At 44.4% G+C, this 26978-nt stretch overlaps 1 protein-coding gene across 8 annotated transcripts in view; it reads left to right on the top strand.

Moving 5' to 3' along the window:
- Positions 1–26978, top strand: part of LOC147461918 (DNA mismatch repair protein MutS, type 2) — a 164118-nt gene that overhangs the window by 20591 nt on the left and 116549 nt on the right. The window lies entirely within an intron of this gene.

Raw genomic sequence — 26978 nt, 5'->3', positions numbered from 1 at the left:
CATCCTTCTTGTGAACAATCACATCCTTTTCATGCAATTTATCATGCTTGTGAGAAATCACATCTTGATCATGCAAACCATCATGCTCATCATTATCATCCAATTCATCATGCTTATCATTGTCATTCAAATCATCATCATGCAAATCATGTGTGTCATGCTTTGGAGAAGAAGAGACCGAGAGAGTCTCCTTGTCCTGAATCCTTTCAATCTTGTCGTGCATATTAGCAATGAGAGAGGGAGAATGAACAATGTTCTCTCCACGAATGACAATGGGAGAGTCACTTTTGGCATTGAGAGTGAAAGTGTTAGCCTCCCAATCAATGAGAGGGTTTAGATCTCGAAACCATCGAATGCCCAAAATCATATCACATCTTGAGAGGAGAGACAAAAAATCTTCTACTGAAAGCAGCTTGTTGAATTGTAACAACACACTAAGACACTCTTGCGTGATGAGAGAGTCCATATCGGGAACAAAGCCAGAGACCTCGAGAGGAGATTTCTGACTAACTTCTAGGCTGGCTCTCTCAACTAGAGAGGGACTGATCACATCATGCATACTACCTGTGTCAAACAATATGACAAAAAGCTGCCCCGACATATGACCATAACATTTAATGAGAGAATCATCAATGGGAGGGTCAAGAGAAACTTGTGGCACACTCGTGTTATCAGTAATTGCATTGACAGAGGAAGTTGGTTCTGTTGATTCTTTAGATTCATTCGATTCAAGCTTAGGACATGTTCTTTTTATGTGACCCTTAATGTGACAATGAAAACAACGACCTTCCTTAGAATAAGTGCTTTGCTCTTCTGACGTGATGTATTCTCCTACAATTCCTTGTGCTACCTTTTCATATGGAGTAAGCTTAGGTTTAACAATTGTGTTAGCCTTACCCTTAGGTTCATTAGAAGAATTCTTTTCTGAGAGACTGTTGGAAGATTGGTTAGAAGAGTTACCGTTCTTACCGTTCTTACCATTCTTGCCGTTCTGAGGGTTCTGAGAAGTCTGAGAGGTACTTGTGGAAGTCTTGTTCTCCTTAGGCTTTCCCTTGTTGTGCTTCATCTCCTGTGCGAGAGCAATCGCTACCGCCTTGTTGAGATCGATTGGATCGAGCACCTCGACATCGTACTTGATATACTCGTCCAATCCATAAAGGAATGCCTCTTTGCGTTCATCATCCGACTTGCGTAATTGGGTACCTAGCTGCAAAAAACAATTAGAGAAAGACATAACCGGCATACCATTTTGCTTGAGAGCGCGTCAATCGTCCTTCAATCGTGCGAGGTACTAAGGTGGCATAAACCGCGTCTTGAGCTTGTCTTGGAAATCAGCCCAATTGAAGGAAAGGGGCGTGAATTCGTCGTCTTCCTCTAGGTGCGCGGCTAACTGTGCCTCTTGCCATGCGTGGTACTAATTGATGGCATCACCGGCAAGGTACATGGCTGCTGTCAAAACTTTGCTATTTCATATCTTCTTAGTTGTCGCAAAATAAGCATTAAATTGATGCAACCAAGAATGAATAACCGTAGCATCCATCTTACCATCATACTTACTTACTGAAAGTCAACTTTTCTGTGTGACTGGATTGTTGGAGTCTGCATTGTGGCTTGCGCCACTTGAGGAACTCCCACGATCTTTGGCTTGTTCGGACTTCGAGGCAAGTACTTGTCGAACCAATTCTTGAGTGCGGAGGTCTCTCTGAGCCTCACGCTCGGCCTCCAAGGCCGCTCTTTGAGCTTCCCATTCCACCTTTCTTTGTGCTTTTCTTTCGTTTCGTTCATCGCGCTCGCGTTCTAAAGCAAGGCGATTTGCTTCTTGTTGTGCCAACGCAATTCGATTCGCTTCTTGTTGTGCTAGCGCAAGGCGAGTCGCTTTGCGATTGGCTTCTTGTTGTTGGGCCATCATGTCCAACATCGGCTTGACCATCACCTCCATGGAAGTTGGTACAACTCGTGGCGTAGATGGAGAAGGGGGAGGGTCGGAAAAATCTCTTGGTGGGGAGAACTCTTCGTCGCCTCTCTCATGCTCATCACCTGCATGTGAAGTATCCATTCCGCTTCGGGTGATGACCATGCACTATGATCTTTGGTTCTTAAGTTCTCGAGAAACTTGGGTTCTTGAGGGTCTTGAGGTTCTTGAGGTTCTTGAGGTTTTTTTCTGCTTGCAAACCGTGTTTGAGAAGGATCTTCTCTTCACCCGAGCTCTACTCCTTTCCGCGGGCGCACCCCTTGGCGGCCTTGCGCTCACACCAAGGTTGCTTTTTCCCACCTCATGTCGATTGGGTGGCCGCTAAGTGCACGGTCCGCTCTCAATGAGTGAAAAGAGACGCAAGGGGAGGCTGGACAAGCCCTTCTTTCTTGGGATTCCTGTCACTCTTCAAAAATACGATCAGGAATCGACACGCCCAAGCGAACTTGGGTTCGTGCGACCGCAACAAGCAAAAAAAAATTATTGTGATTCTTGTGGTTCTTTCCTTGAGTGATACAGAACACTGCCAAAGCTCTGATACCAATGTTAGGTGCAGCGGAATGAATGTTTGCGCTTTGCTCAAGATGAGTGCTCCGAACTGTGCTCAAGGTTCCTTTTGTTCTTATGGACGGGAGAGCCTTCCGTTCTTAATGAGAGAATGCTATGATCACAAACAAAGTGAATGGACACTGTGCGTGCAAGTGTTAAGATTGAGAGAGAGAGAGAGAGAGAGAGAGAGAGAGAGAGAGAGAGAGAGAGAGAGAGAGACGATACCAGAGACGTTGTAAAACCTTCCTTTGAAGGCCCCACTCTCGTCGGCGAGAGTGGTCTACTATTGATTGCACAAACTGGTACAAACTGAATGCATGTGACTGATGCAAGTCTAGGCTAGGTCGATGTCGATGACGGGGATGGCGAGACCGACGCTATGGCTGAAATCTGCTGTCCTATTGCTGTCCAAAAACGCTAATGGCTGAATTCTGCTGTGGCTGAAAACGCTGCCGTTGTTGATCTTTATGGCTGAAAACCTGCGGGTACTTGGGCTGAAAACTGATGGTTCTTATCTGCTGATGCTAATGCTGAAAACGCCATGCACAAGGGAGGGCGATCTGGGCTCCAAAATGCTAGGGCTTTAAATCTGGAAAACGCTAGGTGATGGGATCTGTTGGCGATGAAGCTCTTGCTGAAAACGCCAATGGTTGGAAGTGATGGCGATGAAGATAAAAAACGCTAGGGATGCTTGTTGGAGGAAAAACGGTAGGTGATGGGAGCTTTGCTTGGAGGGGAAACCACCAAGGTTCTTGCTGAGAAGCTGCCTGTTGAGCTTGGCTCCTGTTGCCTCTTCTCCAATTAGTGCTAGTCTAGGTTTGCTTATATACAAACTTACTCAATTTGCCCTACCTACTTTCCAACAAAAGTCACTTAAAAATAATAAGTGAAAAATGTCAAAAATAGGGAAAATAGGCTAAATGCACTGGAAAATTCCCTTGAAGGATTCTGATGGGAACGCTTATGATCATGCTGTGTGCAACGAGAGGATATGCATCTACACTAAGTGTCTGGGCATGCACTGTCTGCTAACAGACTCACAAAAGTGCCAGAACACTTCTAAATCTAGACTGACTGGACTAACTGAACCCTTGTCGTGCTGTAGCTTGTCCATGGACGCATAGGGTTGGATGTGTCACGTGACACTCAATAAGTGAAAAGAGAAACAAGGGGAAGGTGGACAAGCCCTTCTTGCTTGGGTTTCCTGTCACTCTTCAAAAACACGATAAGGAATCGACACGCCCAAGTGGACTTGGGTTACGTGCGACCGCAACAAGCAAAAAAATAATCTTGTGGTTCTTTCCTTGAGTGATACAGAACACTTCCAAAGCTTTGATACCAATGTAAGGGGCATTGGATGTGAATGTTTAACTTGCTCAAGATGAGTGCTCGGAACTGTGCTCAAGGGTTCCTTTTACTTACGGAAGGGAGAGCCTTCCGTCCTTTAGTGAGAGAGTGCAATGATCACAAACAAAGTGATAAACACTGTGAATGAAGGTGTTGAGATTGAGAGATAGAGAGAAGAATATGACAACAGAATGTTGTCAAACCCTCCTCCGAAGGCCCCACTCCCTATGGCGAGATCGGTCTATGCTATTGATTGCACAAATCTTGTACAATGGTCTAAATGGAATGGACTTGCCGACAATGTCGAAGACGACGACTACGAGACGGGCTGATATCTGAAAACGTTAAGGGCTGAAATCTGCAAATCTTATATTTACTAAATTCTGACTCTATGTCGGTAACGCCGGCGGTGATGACGATGCGACGACGATGCGCTGAAAACGCAGATGTTGAAATCTGTGAATAGCGGGCTGAATCTGCAAACGTTGGTTGATCTAACCGTGTGGCAAGGATCTGCTGCGGGAAGGTGAGATCTGCGAGGTTTGGGGGCTGCGGTACTAAATCTAAATCTTGAAAACTGAAACGTTGATGCAATCATGGGTTTTGTCGCTGGGAATCAGCAAACGCTAGAGGTAGTCTGCAATTGCAAAAACGTTGGGTTGATCTGCTGTTTGATGCAAAAACTCTAGGGAGTCTGCTGTGATCTGCTGTCGCCATGCATCATCTGCAACTGCAAAACGTTGGGCTGATCTGCAAATGCTGAAAACGCTCGCTGGTCTTTGATGGTTGAAAACGCTAGGTTACCTGTCGGGGGGGTTGTTGCTAAATTGGCTTTATCTGACAGAAAAATAATTGTTGGATTTATAAGTGAGAGGGTTTTCTCGCTTGGGACACCAAGAAAAATAATTCTAAATGAATTATTGGAATTTTAAGTGAGAGGGTTTTTCTCACTGGAGACATCCGAGTACAGAGTATTCCTAGTGCGTCGTTCGGAGTAATGACAGGAGCACTGTGAATGGGAATATGTCACGGGAACGTGGCAACTGTTAACTATGTCACGAGGACGTGGCAATTGCTAACTTTAGTTGTTGGTTTCTTTGCAAGGGGTTTTGTTTTATTTTTGAGACCCTCTTCTTGAAGTAGCAAACGGTCGGACATTGCATGGCCAATGTGAACGGTAGTTTCACCCGTAGATGGGTAGTGGTTGGCACTGGAATTCGTATGGTAAGAGGATGTCTAGGCTCAGAGCAAGATCATATAGGTCCCTCCGTCGCACTTAGCAAGTTGGTGGATACTAGGAAGTGAACTCAATAAAGGCCTAAAGTCAAGGTGTGACTACCAACTGAAAGTATCCGATAGTTGGGCCACATTGCATTTTTGGATGCGGTCCCAATGAGGATAGATGGTCAGAAGACCAGTGGGAGCCCAACGGAAGCATCTCCTAAAATTTAGGGAACTGCTATTTTGGGCCGAGAAATGTGTTTGCGTCATTACCTCCGGTATGACTAGGGGAACATTTTACAACTCTGCCGCGAAGTCAACTGGGCAACCGGTCAGGATATTTTTAAGCGACGAACCCGAAATGGGAAAATGCTTGTAAACGCGCAAAGTGGCACATTTCTGTGCACTTGCCTCACAAAGGAAAAATGGGCGCAGATTTTTAAGCTGGGAGGTGGCCTCTTTTGCATTCTGTCACAGGTTAAGAGCTATGGAGTGCTTCCTTTCCCTCGTATGTACAGTGCGGTGCCATGAGTGATGCCCTGCACGCTACGCAATGCTCTCTCTTTCCCTTACGAGCAGTATGTTATGCCCCACTAGTGGGCTTTTCATTTGACCAATGTACAGTTATGTGGGTTCATGCGCGATTGCCGAGGCAAGAGCCTCTTGCACAAGTACTGGATTAGCTAGCGGCTAATCCCCCGCAGGTACAGGTGAATTCGGAAAGGTTTCACGCCAGAAATCTCGTCCGATTCAAAGGGCAAGTCGCCCTATAGGTGCGGGAGCTCGAGGTCTTGCTACAGATGCGACCGGCAGGCGAAACGGAGCCCAAAACAGGGAATTACAGCCTGCTGTGTATTTTTGCAGGTTTAGGGTTTCGGCCCTAAACGGACCCTAATACCCCAGGAGGTTCGGGGACGCGAGGGGACCGTTGTACAGGTGAACTAGCGCATTTTCGGGGCAGAAAACAGAGAATTCATCTTTCTGCAGATTCTCGCCAGGTTTTGCAAAGTGTCCATATGCGTCGGGAAAGTCATCTATTGCGTGGGGATACTGACTGTGAAGCGTCCTAGTACAGTTATGTTGCCGAAATCAGGCCAGAACAGGTGTTTCTTAGCCTAGATTGTGCGGGGCAGCTTGTAGGAGTTCACAGGTTTTATTTCCTCTGTTAAAGAATAAAGAAATACCGAAAGGAGCGCCAATTTTGGGGCCTACAGGTTGTCGGTGTTTGCTCGGAGCATTTTAGCTTCCGAGCCGTGTGTGTACTTAGGTTTTAATCCTCGTTACAGGTTACCTTTGCAAAGTGCTCTGTGTGTGTGTCTAAAGTAAAGAATTTCGGGTGAAAGCCAACGCTTACCGCCCCACGGGCCGGTTTCAAGGTTCCATTGCCGGGATGACATGAAGGAACAGTATACTGCTGATGAAGATTTTGCAAGGATCTTTGAACAGTTACAAGAGGGGCAACATCACGAGCACTACCTCCTCAGAGATGGTTTGATGATGATGCATGGCAGACTTTGTCACTAGGCCAGTGCGACATAGGGTCATGGAAGAGAGTCATGTCCCACCGTATGCAGGGCATCGTGGCATTGATGCAACAGTTAAAGCGGTAGAGACATTCTTCTATTTGCCTACCTTGAGGAGAGATGTGGATGCCTTTGTGCGAGCATGCATATTTTGCCAAAAGGTCAAGTTTGACAGGCAAAAGGCACCAGGGTTGTTACAACCACTGCCGATTCCGGATAGGCCATGGGAAAGCATTGCTATGGACTTTATCTTTGATCTTCCAAGGACGCCAACAGGGAGTGATGGTATATGGACCACTATCTGTAGGTTCAACAAGCAGGCCCATTTTATCCCTGTTAGGAAGAAGATAAAATCTGATCAGATGGCACGCTTGTTCATGTACAATGTGTTTAAGTATCATGGTATGCCACAATCGATTATCAGTGATCGTGATCCTTGCATGACCAATTTGTTCTGGAGAGGATTGTTTGAGAACATGGGCACTACGCTCAAGTTCTCGTCTTCGTTTCATCCACAAACTGATGGACAGTCAGAAGAGGCTAATTCTACTGTCTTAGATCTGCTGAAATGCTGTGTGAGATAATAAGGGGAAGTGGGAACAGTATTTGCCTATGCTTGAGTATGCGTACAATAATACGGTGCATTCGTCTACTGGCAAAGCACCTTTTGAGATTGTTGAAGGCGGCAAAAAGGTTCCTCCCATTTTGCATACAAAGGACAAGATCTTTGAGGCAGATCGATATGTTGAGAACATGGATGAGATGTATAAGAAGATTAAAGTTGCCTTGGAGAAGACTCAGGCAAAGCAGAAAAGGGCTGCTGATTGTCACCGTCGTGAATTGCTGTTATCACCTGGTGATTGGGTTCTGTCAAGGTTCGAAAAGGCAAGGTTAAAGAAGATGAAGGGCAAGGAACGGCTATTTCCTAAGCTCAGCATGCATTATTATGGGCCTTTTCAAGTGCTTGACAAGATCAGCGATGTGGCTTACAGGCTGAAATTGCTTGATGCGTGAAATATTCATAATGCGTTTGACGTGAGTCTTCTACGACTTTTCGTGGGTGATGTGCCAGAAGATATGCCAGATGAGGATCAGCCAGAAGTTGAGGAACTTGATGAGATCCTGGTACCTGAGCAAGTTCTGGCACATAAGGACAGAAAAGTTAAAGGACAAGTGGCAAGACGCTATCTGGTGAAGTTCAAGAACTATCCGCCTATGGATGCAAAGTGGATGGAAGAGCATGAATTGTCAGAGTCACCAAATGTATTGCAGCTTTACCTTGAAGCCTTTGGGTTACAGCCTACTTATGCCCCAACCCAACGTGTGCAAAGGAGGGCTAATGATAGAGCTAATACATCAAATGTACATATGAATTCAGTGTAATAGATGGAAATGACAAAAGTACGAAGGCCTCATTAAGTCATTTGCATCTATATGTTATGACCTTTCTTGCGGATACATGCGATGATAAAAGAGTGTTGATAGCACAAGATCATCAGTGGCGTGTATTTATGGTATGCAATTGAGGACGTTTGCGATTTCAAGAGGGGGGTATGTCACGGGGACGTGGCAACTGTTAACTATGTCACGAGGACATGGCAATTGCTAGCTTTAGTTGTTGGTTTCTTTCCAAGAGCTTTTGTTTTATTTTTGAGACCCTCTTCTTGAAGTAGCAAACGGTCGGACATTGCATGGCCAATGTGAACGGTAGTTTCACCCGCAGATGGGTAGTGGTTGACACTGGAATTCGTATGGTAAGAGGATGTCTAGGCTCAGAGCAAGATCATGTAGGTCCCTCCGTCGCACTTAGCAAGTTGGTGGATACTAGGAAGTGAACTCAATAAAGGCCTAAAGTCAAGGTGTGACTACCAACTGAAAGTATCCGATAGTTGGGCCACATTGCATTTTTGGATGCGGTCCCAATGAGGATAGATGGTCAAAAGACCAGTGGCAGCCCAACGGAAGCATCTCCTAAAATTTAGGGAACAGCTATTTTGGGCCGAGAAACGTGTTTGCGTCATTACCTCCGGTATGACTAGGGGAACATTTTACAACTCTGCCATGAAGTCAACTGGGCAACCGGTTAGGATATTTTTAAGCGGCGAACCCGAAACGGGAAAATGCTTGTAAATGCGCGAAGTGGCACATTTCTGTGCACTTGCCTCACAAGGGAAAAATGGGTGCTGATTTTTAAGCTGGGAGGAGGCCTCTTTTGCATTCTGTCACAGGTTAAGAGCTATGGAGTGCTTCCTTTCCCTCTTATGTACAGTGCGGTGCCAGGAGTGATGCCCTGCACGCTACGCAATGCTCTCTCTTTCCCCTACGAGCAGTATGTTATGCCCCACTAGTAGTGGGCTTTTCATTTGACCAATGTACAGTTATGTGGGTTCATGCGTGATTGCTGAGGCAAGAGCCTCTTGCACAGGTACTAGATTAGCTAGCGGCTAATCCCCCGCAGGTACAGGTGAATTCAGAGAGGTTTCACGCTAGAAATCTCGTCCGATTCAAAGGGCAAGTCGCCCTACAGGTGCGGGAGCTCGAGGTTTTGCTACAAATGCGACCGGCACGCGAAACGGAGCCCAAAACAGGGAATTACAGCCTGCTGTGTATTTTTTCAGGTTTAGGGTTTCGGCCCTAAACGGACCCTAATACCCCCAGGTGGTTCGGGGACGCGAGGGCACCGTTGTACAGGTGAACTGGCGCATTTACAGGGCAGAAAACAGAGAATTCAGCATGCTGCAGATTCTCGCCAGGTTTTGCAAAGTGTCCGTATGTGTCGGGAAAGTCACCTATTGCGTGGGGATACTGACTGTGAAGCGTCCTAGTACAGTTATGCTGCTGAAATCGGGCCAGAACAGGTGTTTCTTAGCCTAGATTGTGCAGGGCAGCTTGTAGGAGATCACAGGTTTTATTCCCTCTGTTAAAGAATAAAGAAATACCGAAAGGGGCACCAATTTTGGGGCCTACAGGTTGTCGGTGTCTGCTCGGAGCATTTTAGCTTCCGAGCCGTGTGTGTACTTAGGTGTTAATCCTCGTTACAGGTTACCTTTGCAAAGTGCTCTGTGTGTGTGTCTAAAGTAAAGAATTTCGGGTAAAAGCCAACGTCTACCGCCCTACGGGCTGGTTTTAGAATATCTGTAAGGCCACCAGGAACGGGTACTTGTGATGCATCACAAGGGAGGGTGACAAGGAGCATCAGGAAGAAGTATCTGACCATCCGGGAACGGACATCTCTGATGCGTCATAGGATGGGTGACATAGAGCATCGCGAAGGTGATTGTACCGAAAGTTCGGTAGGAAAGGACTAGGTGATGGGTATTCCTGATGCGTCACAAGGTGGGTGACGGGTGCATCGGAAAGGGAATATCCATAGTCAGGAGGAAATTCCGAACTATGTTAGAATTGTGCACAAGGAAAAATAAGCACTTGAATGAAGATGGGTTTAGAGGAAACTTTGAGAAAAAACGGATGCTTTTTGGGAAAGCGTGTTTTCGGAAAGCAGATGCTTTTCCACGAGGAAGTCTATGTCTGCATTGCAACAGTGCATCCAGGGACGCTTGGGAAGTGCCGTGAAAGCATTGTTTTTAACTCATAAGGTTTTATTGAGTTTTTGGGCAGATTCAGACCATTTTTAAAAGTGACCGGCCGCCACTTAATAAGTGGGCAGCCTATGAATAAATAAAGCAGTAAAAACCAGCCAACGATTTTTCTGTCTCTTTTTCTGACAGAACAACGCAAAAAAATAAAATAAAATAAATAAATAAAATAAACTAAAACTGAAAAACGGCTGCGATCTCTACGCGAGCTGCCAATGTTGTGCTATCTTTGCCGTGGCAGGGAGCTATAAAAGCATCACACGTCCTTAGAGGGAAGACCAGTTTTCGCGGATGAGGAAACTTCCGATCTGTTGGAAAGATGCGAATGATGAGTTCTTACATGGCTCGTAACTTTAATGATTGGTGAAGGATATCCTCGAGGTACTAGAGGAAGGACATGACCCGGTAAGGTAAGTATTAAATTATTGAAATTTTGTTTAATTTAATTTTTAAGTTCTCTTTTGAGAAAGGACTAGCTCAACTCACCATTGAGAAAGATTTGGAATCTTTCTGGTTTCTCCCTGGTAGTTTAGCTGGATGTCTACAGTTGAGGACAACTGTTTATAAGTGAGAGGGATGTTGCTAAATTGGCTTTATCTGACAGAAAAATATGTGTTGGATTTATAAGTGAGGGTTTTCTCGCTTGGGACAAATAATTCTAAATGAATTATTGGAATTTTAAGTGAGAGGGTTTTTCTCACTGGAGACATCCGTGTACAGAGTATTCCTAGTGCGTTGTTCGGAGTAATGACGAGATCACTGTGAACGAGAATATCTGTAAGGCCACTAGGAACGGGTACTTCTGATGCGACACATCGGATGGGTGACAAGGAGCATCAGGAAGAAGTATCTGACCATCTGGGAACGGACATCTCTGATGCATCATAGGATGGGTGACATAGAGCATTGCGAAGGATTGTACCGTAAGTTCGATAAGAAAGAACTAGGTGATGGGTATTCCTGATGCGTCACATGGTGGGTGACGGGTGCATCGAAATATCCATAGTCAGGAGGAAATTCTGAATTGTGTTAGAATTGTGCACAAGGAAAAGCAAGCACTTGAATGAAGATGGGTTCAGAGGAAACTTTGAGGAAAAACGGATGCTTTCTGAGAAAGTGGATTGCTTTTCGGGAAAGCAGATTCTTTTTTGCGAGGAAGTCTATGTCTGCATTGCAACAATGCATGTGAGACTGAGATTGAATCCAAGGACGCCTGGGAAGTGCCGTGAAAGCATTGTTTTTAACTTGTAAGGTTTTATTGAGTTTTTGGGCAGATTCAGATCATTTTTAAAGGTGACCGGCCGCCCACTTAATAAGTGGGCAGCCTGACTAAATAAAGCAGTAAAAACAAGCCAACGATTTTTCTGTCTCTTTTTCTGGTAGAACAGCGGAAAAAAAAAAGAAAAAAAAGAAAAAAAGAAAAACGACCGTGATCTCTATGCGAGCAGCCAATGCTCTGCTATCTTTGTGTGCCAGGGAGCTATAAAAGCATCACACGCCCTCTCTGAGAGGGAAGACCAGTTTTCGCAAGGAGAAGATGCTGCTGCAGATTTCAGCCGCAAAGAAGACGTTGCCGGTGATGCCCATGGCTGCCCCAAGTGTACCCGATGTCGCCAGGACCTAGTGTGCGAGCTCCTTTGCGAAGAAGTGCCTACGGAGCGTGTTTCCATCGCGACAAGCTGCTGTGTTTTCTCTGTTTTCAGCCCATAAATGTCGTAGACGGGGCTGATTTACGAGAAGGAATCCGAGAACACACCTCTTTTGTGTGTAGGATTGGAAGCGAGGATTTTCTATGTAGAGATCTCTTCCGGGGAATTGCTTTTCGAGAACTGAGCTGCGTTTGGAGCGCCGAGATTGTGAAGGTAACGATTTTCATGTTATGATCTCTTAGTATTTGATTGCAGGTGTACTTCCTCTTCGTGAGGGAGTAGGAGCAGAGAAAGGCATGAGCCTCTGCGAGAGAAAGCGCTCTGAGGAATTAGAGCCAGATCAGCCCAAGGGTTTCGTACCCAAGTTTGGGAAGTAGATCCACGAATCGGAGAGAGCTTGTATAGACTTCTCCTCAGTAATAAAGATACTATTACGTGGGGGGGACCAACCCATCTTCTGGTTCCAATATTGTGTTGATCTTCTCACTCTCTCTCTCTCTCTCTCTATCTATTTCTCTCTATATCCTCTGGCTTCAGTAATTAAGTGATAAATTCTATTTATCCGAGTATATTTTATATTGCTATACGCTCCCGTTTGTGACAGTGGTATCAGAGCATGGTCTCCTCTCTTTCTCTGTAAAGGAGGACGACTCTGGGAAGATACGGGAAGAAGCCATGACAAGCCAAGAGAGAAGTAAGCAGGCGGAACCCTAAGTCCTGCAAGGAAAAGCTCGCAGATTTGGAAAATTCTCTGCAAGAAGTCGACACAAGACTTGGGATCTCTGAGAAGGCGACAAGAGCATGATGCTCAAGAACCTAGAGAATCCAAGGAGCGGAATGCTCAAGATCCTTCAGAACCCAGAAGACATCCATGAACATTAATTTAGAACCATAGCCAAGAAATCCCATCATTTCGGGAAGGATATGAAGGTGGTCTCTAGACCTAGGAACACTCCAATCAAGTTTGATACTTTTGACGGAAGGGAAGATGTTCTGAAAGCTACCGCTTTCATTCGACAGTTTGAAGTTGCCTTTGTAAACGGCAATTTTTGAGAAGTGTCGAAGGTGAGGCATGGATTCATCTAGGTATATTTTTTAGTCGTATATCGGACATGCAGACTTCACATTGTGAAGTTTTCGTCCGAGTTATGACCAATTGATACTGTGCTAATTCTTTCTATCTTTTGTGGTGCGTATGTCCTATCAACTACCTCATTTTTGTGCTAAATTTTTCGATTTCATGCTTCTTTTAGTGCTAGGCTTCATTAAATGGTTGAGTTTGCCCTTGATCTTCAGAGTCATGACAGAAACTCAGTACGCTGAATTTGTGTTGATGTATGCTCATGTGTGTGTGCGTGTGGTGTGTGTTGGCTTGGGGAGCATATGTTAGTACCTAGTTCTCCACCCACTATTGGGCACTGACGACATTAGTGGGAATGTCGTGGTATTTAGTCAATACTATGCATGATGGAGCTGATGGTTATATTGTCTTGTGGGTGACTACCATGGATCTATACGGTGCACTTTCCTTCAAGGGTGAACGCTTATCCTGGATTCATCTAGGTATACGTGACCAAACATCTCAAGGAGGATTGCAAGTACTTGGTGGTATACCAAAGCTCTGCAAGGAACTTACAACAAGACTTGAATTCAATACAAGGCTGAATTTTCCGACAAATTTTTTTCCTCTACGCTTTGAGGAAGGCATCGAAGAAGATTGGGATCAGTTTGCCCAATAGGAACACGAGTGAGTCAAAGCAAATAGTGGTTTACTCTTGCCAAGATAGCTCCACTCTTGACCTTCTCTGAGGAAGGAAAGATGTAGAAATTCAACGAAGAACTTTTGCCCGAATTTTGTAGACTCATCTGCAAGATACTTTGTAGTGGATGGTGGAGTCAACAATACAAGCTGAAAGTGTACACCTCAATGTACATAGAATCTAATGCCCACAATGGGACGGGAACCATTGAACACAGAAACATCAAATTTTGGTTATCCCTCCTCGACGGATATGTGGCTATGCGAAGAAAGTTTGGAGTAAGGGAATTCAATCCAACTCCTGAGTTTGTGAAACGAAGACCCTCGAACTTTAAGTAAGAGGGTAGGTCTTTGATCAAAGTTAAATCTTTGAGGAACTCATAAATTGTGTATTGCTCTTATGCACGTGTCTAACCAGGAGAATCACTCTCAAGTGTTTATGAGAGTAGAATTGAGTTGAAACATTGCTTTATGTGATGAATTGGTTTGCTCAACCATCCGCAAGGTCAACTATTGATCTTGTATCCGGTAGTCCACCAACAAATTACCTGCTATTGCGGGTAGGACGGCAGAAAGGAGGAAACTATTCCGAGATTTCAACCAAGAAAAGCTTTCACTAAGCTTGAGTACCTTATGAACCAACACCCCCACCCGGTCAAGGAAGACATGGTAGTGCTTTTTGCACAAGTGAATGAACACTCTCTTTACGAGGGAAGGAACAAGTGACGACTACGGCTTGTGCTCGAGGACTCCAAGGATTGAATTCCTAGTTTATTTGATGAATCGGGTTTTGCTCTAAGATCGAGTCAAGGGATCGTCAAGTGAGCGTCTTCGCTCTAAGGATCTTACGAAGGGAAGGTAATTTCCCAGGTTCACGGAAACTCTAACACAACTTAAGACTTATGTACACCTTTGGGTATATGGATAACACACGAAGATGCAGACCTTTACCAAGGAACTGGAAGAGAGTTTGTTATACTCTCTTGAGCGCCTTTTTGCGCGCAAGGATATTCAGACACGAGAATCTCTATTTGAGATGTGTTCGGCAGAAGGAATTTGAGTTTATCTACGGAGAAGAGGTTTTCTGATGGTTGTTAATCATTGAGTATGCTATGTGCTTTTACCATTATAATAGCAACTTTTGGTTGCAGTATATGTTTCTCCATGAGCAGGTCAAGTAGCATTTACACGATGCTGGAATAAATTCGAATAATTATGTTCGTAAGAGTATAATTCGCCAATCGTTTTAAAATGGTAAGAATTACCTTAACCACATATGGGAGAACATCATTGAGATCTAAAGTGGGTTCGCCCTTAAGTGGGCCGAGTTTGGACTTATGTTCACAGAATGGTATGGCTAGAATTTCATCTGCCTAAGATTTTGCAAGTCATCATTGATGCTCGCAAGGTGAATCATTTTTTTTAATGATTTTGCAAGGGAGAGACGCTAATACTCTATGGTTTGAGCATTCGCAATGTGGAAGGACACAACAGGTTAATACCCTCTCGACTAAGAGCGCAGGATATGCGCAAGGACAGATACCTAGATTGATTTCTAGGAGGATTATTCTTCTCGAGATTGAGAAGGTGAAAGCGACTTAACAGATTCTTGGATGAGGAAACTTCCAATCTGTTGGAAAGACGCGAATGATGAGTTCTTACATGGCTCGTAACTTTAATGATTGGTGAAGGATATCCTCGAGGTACTAGAGGAAGGACATGAACCGGTAAGTATTGAATTATTGAATTTTTGTTTAATTTAATTTTTAAGTTCTCTTTTGAGAAAGGACTAGCTCAATTCATTATTGAGCAAGATTTGGAATCTTTTCGGTTTCTCCGTGGCAATTCAATTGGATGTCTACAGTTGAGGACAAGTGTTTATAAGTGAGAGGGATGTTGCTAAATTGGCTTTATCTGACAGAAAAATAATTGTTGGATTTATAAGCAAAAGGGTTTTCTCGCTTGGGACACCATGAAAAATAATTCTAAATGAATTATTGGAATTTTAAGTGAGAGGGTTTTTCTCACTGGAGACATCCGAGTACAGAGTATTCCCAGTGCGTCGTTCGGAGTAATGACGGGAGCATTGTGAACGAGAATATCTGTAAGGCCACCAGGAACGGGTACTTCTGATGCGTCACATCGGATTGGTGACAAGGAGCATTGGGAAGAAGTATCTGACCATCCGGGAACGGACATCTCTGATGCGTCATAGGATGGGTGACATAGAGCATTGCGAAGGAGATTGTACCGTAAGTTCAGTAGGAAAGGACTAGGTGATGGGTATTCCTGATGCGTCACATGGTGGGTGACGGGTGCATCGGAAAGGGAAAATCCATAGTCAGGAGGAAATTCTGAACTGTGATAGAATTGTGCACAAGGAAAAGCAAGCACTTGAATAAAGATGGGTTCACAGGAAACTTTGAGGAAAAACGGATGCTTTCTTAGAAAGCGGGTTGCTTTTCGGGAAAGCAGATGCTTTTCGGCGAGGAAGTCTATGTCCGCGTTGCAACAGTGCATGTGATTGCATCCAGGGACGCCTCGGAAGTGCCGTGAAAGCATTGTTTTTAACTTGTAAGGTTTTATTGAGTTTTTGGGCAGATTTAGACCATTTTTAAAGGTGACCGGCCGCCCACTTAATAAGTGGGCAGTCTATGGATAAATAAAGCAATAAAAACCAGCCAGTGATTTTTCTGTCTCTTTTTCTGGCAGTATAGCGCAAGGGGGGGGGGGGGGGGGGGGAGGCCGTGATCTCTACGCGAGCAACCAATGCTTTGCTATCTTTGCTATGCTAGGGAGCTATAAAAGCATCACACGCCCTCTCCCAAAGGGTAGACCAATTTTCGCAAGGAGGAGATGCTGCTGCAGATTTCAGCTGCAAAGAAGACGTTGCCGGTGATGCCCATGGCTGCCCCAAGTGTACCCGATGTCGCCAGGACCCAGTGCGCGAGTTCCCTTGTGAAGAAGTGCCTACGGAGCGTGTTTCCATCGCGACAAGCTGCTGTTTTTTCTCTGTTTTCAGCCCATAAATGGCCTAGACGGGGCTGATTTACGAGAAGGAACCTGAGAACACACCTCTTTTGTGTGTAGGATTGGTAGAGAGGATTTTCTATGTAGAGATCTCTTCGGGGGAATCGCTTTTTGAGAACCGAGCTGCTTTTGGAGCGTCGAGATTGTGAAGGTAACGATTTTCATGTTATGATCTCAAAGTATTTGATTGCAGGTGTACTTCCTCTTCATAAGGGAGTAGGAGCAGAGAAAGGCATAAGCCTCTGCGGGAGAAAGCGCTTTGAGGAATTAGAGCCAGATCAGCCCAAGGGTTTCGTACCCAAGTTTGGGAAGTAGATCCACAGATCGGAGAGAGGTAGTCTCTCGAGTTGTGATCCGGAAGTGGGGATTCCCAAGTAAGGACTCCGTGTTCGGGAAAGCAGAGTTGTTCTGCGGGAAGAGGACTCGGAAACAGAGTTGGAAAAGAGAGTTGCAGGGATGCCATGCCCTGAGTCTGGAAGGTGAGATCCAGAGGCGAGAACCTTGGTTCTCAAGGATTTGGAATAAGGAACGGAAGTTCCTTGGAATAGGGTTTTTGCCCTAAGAATAGGAAGTCGAGGCTTCCAAGAACCATCAAGTCTTATTTTAGAATGACCGTGGTAATACGTTCGGTTCAAGTGTTTGTATACACTTCTCCTCAGTAATAAAGATACTATTACGGGGGGGGGGGGACAAGCCCATCTTCTGGTCCCAGTACTGTGTCGATCTTCTCTCTCTCTCTCTCTCTCTCTCTCTCTCTCTCTCTCTCTCTATTTCTCTCTATATCCTCTGGCTTCAGTAATTAAGTGATAAATTCTATTTATCCGAGTATATTTTATATTGCTATGCGCTCCCGTTTATGACAGGGCTCTTGCTGAGAAGGTGCACTATCGAACACTTGGTCCCTGTTGCCTCTTCTGCCAGAAAGTGCTAGCACTAGTTTACTTATGTATCTGCTTAGCCAAATTGCCCTACCCAGTTTCCCAACAAAGTCACTTATTAACAAGAAGTGAAAAATGCTAAAACAGGGAAAATAGGTTTTGTGCACTGTAAAATGCTCTTGATGGATTCTGATGGTAATGCTAATGAGCATGCTGTGTGCAACCAGAGGAAATGCAACTACTAAAGTGTTTGGACATGCACGGTCTGCGAATAGACTCACAAAGGTGCCAGAACACTTCCTAAGCTGAACTGAACTGAAGTGAACCCTAGACATGAAGTAGCTTGTCCACGTACACATAGGGTTAAATGTGCACGTGATATGGGCGATGTTTAAATTATACATCTCAAGTGAATGCCCAATGTGATCTTAATTATTTTGTCATTTTAGCTATTTTGAAACTTATATTGTCTCTGTCAGAACATCATCTCTGTTTGAACCGCATGAAGACACAATAGAATCCCTAGGAACCTTGACAGGTTGAGGAGGTAGGTGGTATCTTTGCTGAATAAGATGAAGCCTGCCGAGGTGGATCATGTGCTCGATCCATGCGTCTCTAAACGTATCTGAATGGAGGCACCTTTGTTTGAACTTTGCCTTTGCTGCCTTCTTGTCCTCTTGTTTGCCCTCTCCTATTGGCTCTGTAAGCCTTTGACCTAGATCTTGATAATACGTCCGTTCCATCCTGTGTTGTCTTTGCTCTGGATGCCTTATCCTCCTAGTGCATCAAACTTGAAATTCGCACTTGATACACCACAAGCTTATTCCTGCCAATTATGTTATTAACACTTTGCCCTTGTGTGTGTTTGTGTGTGTGTGTAAATACTTAGCATAATAGATATGTGGAGATATGGATAACTTGAAAGATTGAGAGAATAGATTAGATAATTAGAGAAGATTGAGAGTGACACACGGCTTACCAGAACGGCCGGGCCCCTTCACCGGAATTATTTATTCCTCTAGAAAATTATAACTGTATAGGCAGAAAATTCAGCATGGACTCACTGTGCGTTCTTCTTGTCCCCGAAAGTTTCGGGTGGGTACGAATTCCCCATGCAATCACTTCGGAAACGCCTCCTCTAGTGCCTTCCTTCTTCACATAAGCTTATGTAGAGCTTATTCCTCCAGAAAATCATAAGTGTATAGGCAGAAAATTCAGCATGGAGTCACCGTGCGTTCTGCTTCATGCAATCACTTTGGAAACGCCTCCTCCAGTGCCTTCCTTCTTCACATAAGCTTATGTAGAGCTTATGGGAGAGAGAAGTAACATGTAGAGCTTAAGGGAAAGAGAAGTAGCATGTAGAGGGCAATGGTGTAGAGACTTCTTGGGGTGATGTTGCACTGAAAATTAAGCTAGTGGAATGGTGTTCAAGTGAGGGGGGGAGGGGTTTGTATATATAGGTGAAGTGGCCTCCTTTGAAATCTAGGGCCTTCTTTGAAATCTAAAGCCTTCTTTGAAATTTCAGGCCTCCTAGAATCTTCTTAAATTTTTTGAATCTTCTAGAAGCTTCTAGAACCTTTCGTCTTTAGAAAATTGTTAACTATCATGAAATATCAATATGGGTATCAAATGATAGCTTTTTTCAAGTAGAATACATAATGCTCATGCATTTTCAAAACAACACTCAATGGAAGTCATCATGCATGTTTTACTGTGTGTATGCACCTCAGGTAGATTCCATCAGTTCCATACACTTTATCTATCTGTGTCTCTCTTCCCAAAAAGGTAACAGGATATAGTCTTTCATACTTTTCAACCATGTCAAGGCCATTCATACTTTCCCACTTAGGGATAGAAGTATTTCTGATCAACATGGTTCCATAAACACAAGAACACATGTCCAATTATGTAATCTTTCAATCGGAAAGACAACATATGTAATCTTCATAAATTTTTTTGACTGTATACAAAAGCTCATGACATACCTTATAAATTTCAGTTATCCTCAACCGTAAGGCTTCTAGATAGGGGTTTAGTACTTTTGAATCATGTGCATCCATCCATTTGGCATGAAGGACTAAATAATTTTTAAACTTTACGAAGAATTTCCTGATATTCTTGCCTTTGGGTCCTTTCTTTTCTTTGTGAAAGACAATCTGTTTTGGTTGCAGGACTTTAATAGATTCTTCATGAAGTTCAGGTGGATCTTCCATGATAAGAGAGGATCGTTCTTCTCCATGTTAGGGCTTCAATAAACGCACATGAAAGGGGTTGTGAATTTTCCAATGAGGAGGCAATTCAAGTTGAACTGCTACATCATTGATCATTTGTTTAATTTTGAAGGGTATTATGTGTTTGACTCTACCGTCCTTCTTTAGGCGTTTCTTCTCAGATTTGAGAAGTACCCATTGTCCTTTTTTATAGTCTGCTTCTCTTCTTCGTTTGTCGGCAACTTTCTTTTGCCTAGCTTGGAGACTTCGCTATGGCTTGATGCACTTGAATGAGCATTTGATCCATAACTTTAACAAGTCTATCTACTGCAAATGTTTGTTCTTTGGTTTGCATAATAGGCAATAAATGTGGTTGCCCATAGATCATTTCAGAAGGTGCTTTTCCTGTAGAAGAATGTGCAAACTCAAGAAGAGGTAGGTATTTTTCCTAAGTTGTCTTCTGCTCAACACAAAAGCACTTCAACAAATCTAAGATTTGAAGATTGACATTTTCACTTTGTCCATCAGTTTGAGGATGATAAGAAGAAGAGAAATTTAGCTTAGTGCCGATATTCTTAGAGAGGGCTCTCCAAAATAGACTTGTCGTAGGATCCCCGTCTCTCACTATAGACTTTGGAAGCCCATGGTGCTTGAATACTTGAGAGAGATAAACAGTTGCCATTTGACTGTCTTCTTTATTGGAATGAAGTGTGCCATCTTGCTAAACCTATCCACAATGGTTCATATAGCATCATTTCCTTTTTGGATCTTTGGTAAACCTGTAGAAATATCCATTGCAATGCTTTCCCATGGCCTGTATGAAAGAGGCAATGGCTGCAATAAGAGCAATACCGGAGAGTAGAAAGGTGAAGTGCTAGGTTGGATGACTCTTTTCTAGAAGTTCTTTTACTTGGTTCATTTTTTCTTTAGTTTGGGCTCGGCTAACTCGATAAGGTGGCCGGTTCGGTGGTGTACTTCCGGGAATCAAATCAATCGTATAGTCCTTAGGACAAGGTGGAGGTAACGCCTTTTGAGAAACAATCAGCCCATGTGTGCAAAAATTCTTGTCGTTCCTTTTCCAATTCAAACATATTTGATCGTTGTTCATCATTCAGTTCTTTCAAGAAGATCGAGTAAACGAAAAGACTGGATTTTATCAATTTGGAAATGACTGAAGCCGATATAAGTGGGACGGACTTGCCCTTCAATTTTACATCAAGTACAATTTTCTTGTCCTTCTCATTCTTCAAAGTAGCTTTTCCTGGCCCGATAATCAACCATGGCGTTGTTCTTGTGGAACCAAGGGATTCCTAGGAGGACGTCACACACTTCTAAATGCATGATGTAAAAGTTCTCGTGCTCTAAATACCCCTAACATGCAAACGGAGTTTGCCAATGACAGGTGTAATGGCAACATCTTGTTCGGGTGCCGCTAGAACTGCCTCCGCCTATGGCCCCATTCTGTCGGGCATAATTCCAAGTAGAGCCGCCAATTCAGATGAAATAAAGTTGGTCTTGACTGTCACGAGTGTTAGTTTTACACCACTCTGCTGCTTCACAGGTCTAGGGCATACATGTACGGCTAGTATGTCTCTGGGCTGGCGACCCATATTCTAGGTTGTACCTGGTTCGGCCGCCCAAGTTTGGGACCGGCCGCCCACCTTTGTTTGGGCACCCTCATATATTTCCATATAGGGGTGCCACGAGGCAATTTTAGCATGGCTGGTTTTTATGGACAGCAGTCAGATATGGCACTTAGGACGCAAAATGTCAATGACCAAGGAATGCCGATGATCCCTACTACATTGCCCATGTTGCAGACAATTCCTTATGACAATTTGGAGGCGTTGGAAAAGCCAAAAGCTTACAAAGAAGGTGGTGCAGCTGTAAAGTTTAGCACTTTAAGCGGCTTTGAGGATAAGGCAAAGGCTCTTACTTTCCTCCAGCAGTTTGATACAACTTATGCAGGAGGGAATTTTACAGAGGCCTCTAAGGTCAGGAAAGCTGCCACTTTCTTGAAAGACAATGCGCTTACATGGTGGATGACACTGTTGATGCAAGGGCAAGCACTCGCCACATGGTTATACTTCAAGAAAATGTTTGCATCTGCGTGGCAATCAAATGAATTTGAAGCCGACGTCATGATGGATTGGCACCAATTCACTACGGCGACTTGCAAGAGCCTACAGGAGTACTGTCGGAGGTTTTGTAAAGCGTTGCTCTCAGTAACCTCATACAGGTTTGTGCCACTGACAGAGTAGATTGAGAAGTATTGTTATGGGCTGCCTAGAGGGCTTCGAGATTATTGCACAAAGAACAAAGTGGCTACCCTCACTCAGCTTACAGAAGTTACCAACACTGGTCTTGCCTTGTGGAAGGGAGAGGACAATGGGTTTCTGAGCAACGTGAAAGGTGGCAGGAAAATAAAAATTCAGCAAAGAAGCCCTTTGTGAAAATGGCTCCCGAAGCGTCACATGGGTAAAAAAAGGTCAACAAGCACAAGGACTCAGCCGAGACTTCTAGAGCATAGGCAAAGAAACAGAAAAAGGAGCCTTTTGTGCGTAAGTCGCTCGAGGAAAAGGTCTTGATGGCTGAGAATAAATGCTTTATATGCGAGCAGTCTGGTCACTTTGCTACAAATTGGTCACAAAGGAAAAGACCAGCTGACTCAGATGATAAAGAGGACAAGAAAGGGAAGAAGCCCAAGCCCACGACAGGTTTAGTGCCAAACATGATGGGTGACAGGCCAAGCACGGATGCCAGCGAGTTATGCAGAGCATGGGGTAAAGTCAGAGACCAGACATCACTACCAGAGTTAGCTATGAAGCTGGGCATTAGAGATGAAGAGATGGGGTACATGGTAGAGGCAGGGTTGGCATGTCCTGGCCACACAGAGTGTGTTACTCCCATCATTGGAAAGCTGCGTCTGCATATCCAGTCATGTGTGGACACAAAAGAGTTCTATATCATGCCATTGGAAGGGTCCGATGCGCTGTTGGGAATTCCGTGGATGTTCTGAACACATGGCGTGCTGGATGTTTTCGACAAAAAGATCACCCTTCAGCATAGGGGCAAAACTCATGTTTTGGATGTAAAGCTCAAAGGGGAGTCTATCCCTATTGTATCTGCTTCGGCTATCACTTCTGTAATTAAGAATCATCTTTCTGCGTACTTGATTTTTTCATGTGATGTTTCAGATAATTGTCAGTCAAATTTATCTGTGTTAGATAAAGAAAGGTCGCCATTTTTGCGAGAGTTTGATGACTGTTTTTGTGATTCATTACCGTCACAATTGCCGCCGAAGAGGCTTGAGGAACATACAATAGATTTGGTGCCACGGTGTAGCCCACCAAACAGACCTCCCTACAAGGTTAGTGCGGCTCAACAGAAAGAGATTATGGACCACGTTGAGGAGCTTTTAGAGAAGGGGATGATTCAACCTAGTTGTCACAAAGTGATGACGTGGCGGACAGCAGAAACCCTAATTTCTGCCAGAAACCCTAAAATTCCTGCAAACCCTAATTTTTGCCAAAAACCCTAAATTCCGGAAATCGCGGAGGCGGATTATTATTATTATTATTATTATTATTTTGGAAAATGATGAGCGATGCGAATTTTGCTTTTGCTTTTTTTTTAATAAAAAAAAAGAGAAAAGACTCTCTAAGAGAGAGAGAGAACTGATGCTTTTGATTTTAAAAGCTTTTGGGGCTCTGCTTTTGGGCATCCCTTGTAACCTTTAAATTAGTGGTGAGGGCCTCACTTCTCAGAGCATCTGGACGCAGATTCTGAGAGTGAAACCCTAACCGCTCTCTTGTACTTTGATGATTGATTAATACAAAAAGAAATACCGAAAGGGGCGCCAGTCTTTGGGGCCACTATCTCTAGGCACGGAACTCCGCCGGGCCAGTGCAAATCTATTGTGATCTGTGAATTGTTTTGAAGTGGTTATTTGGTGCTGTCGCGGTTGATTCTTGACTTGGAGTGTCCAAGTCTGTTACAGTGGTATCAGAGCTTTTGGCCGATTTCTCTTCTACGGGAAATCCGATCCCCGAAATTTTTTTTCCGCGGCACCTATGGCTTCAGGCAATGATCAGTCGACTCCCTCTGCATCTGGAGATGCGGGCTGGGATCACAACGAAGATTCAGACAAAGAGTATGGCCCGCCTTGGCCTACTTAGGCAGAGCGGCGAGAGATAGAGCGTCGCCAGTTGATCGGCGATGCAACAAAGATGATGCTCAATTTTGCCAAGGACCCGAAGATGGCAAAATATATGAACCAGACCTCTTTGGAAGAGGTACAGATGAAGTGGCAGAGAACCACAACACCACTCCCGAAACCCGCTCTCAAGAAACCTTCTGCCTCCAAGAAAATATACGGAGAAGGAACTGGAGAACGTGGTTGATGCACGGATTGCTCAGCTTTTCGACGTGCAAAAGAAAGACAAAAAGCACAGCAAAAAGTAGAAGAAAGGCACTGACTTCCCGGGATATTTGGGTCGTCGGTTGACATTTGACAAGGCAAAGAAACGGAAGAAGCGTGTTCGATTTGAAGGAGTACCCAGTTCTTCTTCTTCTTCTTCTGACAGTTCTTCTAGCTCCTCGGATTAGAGCGAAGAAGACAGAAAAAGCAAAAAGCGAAGCAAGACACAAAGCTTCGGAAAGGGCAAGAAAAAAGGCAAAGAAGGCTACATCTCGCCCAGAGACTGACAGTTCTACTGAGGACTCGTCTATAGACAGCTCAGATTCCGATGACGGAAAGTTTTATGTGAACAAGAAGAATTTTTTTTACAAGGCCAACCAGTATGACTTTCTCGAAGATAAAAGCAAGAAAGTCCGAGAGTTTAAAGAAGGTGGCCACTCGATCAAGTTTGATACTTTTCAGGAGACTCAGATGCTTCGAAGGCTTTGTCTTTTATTCAGCAGTTTGACATCGCTTTCGCGGGAGGACGCTATTCAGAGCACTCCAAGATTCGGAGAGATGCCTCTTACTTTAAGGGGAATGCTCGTACTTGGTAGTCCACGCTTCTATTAAGCAAGACTGTGCCAGTTACATGGCTGAAATTCAAGAGGCTTTTTATTTCTTCTTGGTTGACTCAAGAGTTTGAGCGAGATATACGAGCTGCTTGGAACCATCTCCGGATGACCAAGAGCGATACAGTGAATTCTTATTGTGAAAGATTCTGGAGCTCTTTTCTACCCGCCTCTTCATTCAAGAAGATCTCATTCAGAGAACAGATTGAGCAGTTTACCTTGGGTCTACCTACAGAGATCCGAGATCACTGCTTGGAACAGAAGTCAGCTTCTATTCAGGAGTTGACGAGTCATGCGAAGCGGGGCTTTGCCATTCACTCTGGCAGTCTGACCTACCCCACAGATGAGGCCATGACACAACGAGCCGAACAGACTTCTGGGAATGAAAGTAGAATGAAAAAGAGCAACCCAGAGAAAAAAAAAAGGATGCACGACCCAAGCTTACTCCTGAGGAGAGAGCTCGCTTCATCAGAGAGGGGAAGTGCTTTGGATGCGGGGAACATGGACATATTTCCGCGAAGTGCCCTGATAAGGCACAGAAAGAACAGAATGATAAAGACGACGACAGGTCTGAGAGTTCAAGAGCAGCCGAGGAATGTGGCAGAAAAGGCAGATAGAAAAGTAGAACTGGCACCACATGGCGTGGGACCTGCACCGAATCTAATGAATGAAAGTACAAACTTTGCCTCTTTCGGGGCAAAGTGAAGGATCAGGAAGCTCTTTTGAAGGAGCCAAGGCCAACTTCTTTTCACTTGGAATTGGCGGCTCAATTTGGAACTACGCCCGACAGACTGACGCCACAGGCGGAGGTAGTTCGACTGGCACCCGGATGGGATGTTGCCATTACACCGAGCATTGGCAAACTTCGTTTGCAATGATAGGGGTGTTCAGGGCACGTGAGTGACGTTCTACTCGGGATCCCTTGGTACCACAAGAACTACGCCGTGGTTGACTACCGGGCCGAGAAAGCGACTTTGATAAATGAAGGGCTTAGAGATTGTACTTGATGAACTTCAGTTTTCTTACTCATTCTTTTGGGAGAACTGAACGATGGATAAAGGTTGAATATGTTTTGACCTGAAGAAAAGAACGCCAAGATTTTTTTTTCTCCACGCTCATGCCGATTGCTTTTGAGAGGGCCTGAAGATCATACCATTGATCTGATATCTGGAAGCACGCCACCGAATCGGCCACCTTATCGTGTGAGCCGAGTACAGAATGAAAAGATTATGAACTCAGTGAAAGACCTCTTGGAAAAGGGTCTTGTCCAGCCTAGTACTTCACCGTATTGCTCTCTAGTGTTGTTGGTTTTGAAGAAAGACGGATCTTGGAGAATGTGCATGGATTATAGCACTCTCAACGAAATCACCATCAAGAACAGATTTCCGATTCCTAGGATCGATGATATACTCGACAGGTTACAGGGATCCTCGTGCTTTAGCAGGATTGACTTGAAGAGTGGATATCATCAGATCAGGATAGCGCCAGGAGATGTCTACAAGACAGCTTTTCGGACGACTTTTGGGTTATTTGAGTTTTTGGTGATGCCTTTTGGCTTAACCAATGCTCCTACGACATTTAACCGGATGATGGACAGGATTTTTCGAGAGTACGGGCTATTTGTTGGCACTTTCTTTGACGACATCATTGTTTTCTCCAAGAATGAGGCAGAACACAGAGATCATCTGCTTCAAGTCTTTCAGGCATTACGAGATCACATGTTAGTGATTAATGCAAAGAAAAGTGAATTTTTCCTACTAGAGATACACTTTTTGGGACACATTGTGTCAGCAGCAGGAGTGCGAATGGACCTGGCCAAGATAGAGACTATCCGTGATTGGCCCGATTTGAGGAATGTCCATGAAGTTAGAAGCTTCTTGGGACTGTGTTCGTACTACAGGCGGTTCATACGAAAGTTTGCAGAGGTTGCTTCCCCTTTGCATATCTTGACACAGAAAGGAGTACCTTTTTCGTGGGGACCCACAGAGGTGACTGCCTTTTAGACATTGAAAGAGAAATTCACTACAGGACCAGATTTGACTTTGCCGGACTTGCAGAAGTCATTTGAAGTATTTTGTGATGCTTGTGGTCGTAGTCTGGGTGCGGTCTTGATGCAAGAAGGCCATGTCATAGCTTACGAGAGCCGTTTGTTCTCTAGGCCGCAAATGACAGCACAGATCTATGGGAAAGAGCTTTTGGCGGTTATCCACGCT

This window comes from Adiantum capillus-veneris, chromosome 3, assembly GCF_014529385.1.
Source record: "Adiantum capillus-veneris isolate H3 chromosome 3, ASM1452938v2, whole genome shotgun sequence".
NCBI lineage: Eukaryota > Viridiplantae > Streptophyta > Polypodiopsida > Polypodiales > Pteridaceae > Adiantum > Adiantum capillus-veneris.
The sequence above is the reverse complement of the archived record's forward strand: the minus strand, read 5'-3'. Positions and strand labels throughout refer to the sequence as shown.